The sequence below is a fragment of the Bison bison genome, unplaced genomic scaffold (genome assembly GCF_000754665.1).
Source record: "Bison bison bison isolate TAMUID 2011002044 unplaced genomic scaffold, Bison_UMD1.0 scf7180017864259, whole genome shotgun sequence".
NCBI lineage: Eukaryota > Metazoa > Chordata > Mammalia > Artiodactyla > Bovidae > Bison > Bison bison.
The window spans coordinates 35,935-37,711 of record NW_011494831.1 but is presented as its reverse complement, the minus strand read 5'-3'; positions in this window follow the sequence as shown (position 1 = coordinate 37,711).

Genomic DNA, 1,777 nt, shown 5'->3' with positions numbered 1-1,777 from the left:
CAAGCTCAGTCACTTCAGTCATGTCTGACTCTTTGCAACACTGTGGACCATACTCTGCCAGGCTCCTCTGTCCTTGGGATCTGACCTGGATCTCTTAAGTCTCCTGCATGACAGGCAGATTCTTTATATATAATGGAATATTACTTAGCCATGAAAAATAATGAAATAATGCCATTTGCAGCAACATGGCTGGACCTAGAGATTACCATACTAAGTCAGACAGAGAAACCCAAATATTGCATGATACCATTTATATGTGGAATCTAAAAATAGGACAAATTAATTTATTTACAAAACAGAAACAGATTCACAGATATAGAAAACAAACTTATGGTTACCAAAGGGGAAATGAGGGAGAGGGCCAAACTGGGAATATGTGATTAATGGACATAAGCTATCATATATGAAAAACATAAACATAGATTTACTGTATAGCACAGGCAACCATATTGAGCATCTTGTAATAAATTATAATGGAAAAGAAAAAAAAATGATTTGTTTCAGAGGAAGTTGCCAATGTAGTAAATCTCAGCATTACCAAGGTCATTCTTTTATTTTTCTTAAGTCTTTGAGTAAGAAACAAATATGTCATGGATTTTTAGGTCATATAGACAACACAAAGATCCTAGAGTTTCAGTTACTGGAATATTTAATTTCCAGTTGATTAGAAAAGATTGTTATATGCCCATGCCATAAAATAAGATATCAAAATGGCCTGCAGTGGTGATTTTTTACTGGAATTGTGATTATGGACTGAACATTTTTTTGGAAAGTTTCAAGAATTTTTATCACAGAGTCTAACAGAGATAGGTTTGCATTATCTTATTTATTTCCCCAATACCACTTCACCTTAATACTTTGGTTTTATAGTAAGTTTGAATTATCAGTAGGACAAGAGCTTTACCAAATATATTTTCTTTATAAAACTTTTGTCATTTTTGGTCTACAGCATAAACACTTCTTTGGTAGCTCAGCAGTTAAGAATCCACCTGCAATGTAGGAGACACAGCAGGGGCTGCGGATTTGATCCCTGGATTAGGAAGATTCCCTGGAGAAGGAAATGGCAATCTGCTCCAGTATTCTTGCCTAGAAAACCCATGAACAAAGAAAACTGGTGGGCTATATTCCATGGGGTCACAAAAGTGTTGAACACGTCTTAGCAACTAAAACAACTTCCCTATACATTAGAATCCTTTTGTCAATTGCACAACTGTACCCTTGGGATTTTATTGTAGTTAAATCTACAGATCAATTTAGGTAGAACAGATCTATTATCTTATTAACAAATAGAGTATATCTGTACATTTATTTTAGATCTTTTAAAAGTAATACTTTCTTAAAAAATGTTTTACTTTTATTGCATTCTTCCCCTAAATGTCTATGTATTTTTGTTGTTACTGAATGTGACAACTATAAAATGTTCCAACAGTCGCTGGTCTAAAGAAATGAAATAAGCATTAGTATATTGACCCTATATGCCACAAATATGCTCTATTTTAAATAAATAATAATAATTAATATATCAACTGCACTGGCCTATATGCATACATAATCATGTCATCTTTGAATATTGCATTATTGACTTCCTGTGTTTTCATTGGAGAATATGTTCTTTATAAGACAAATTCTTTGAGTTTTTTGAGACATAAGCTTATAAGAATTGAATTATAATATATAATCAAATTCATAGTTTTTGGATGTTCATTTTCAAAAGTATTTATTTCCCATTTGATGAAATTTCTTGTAGCTTCCCAGGTGGCTCAGTGATAAAGAGTCT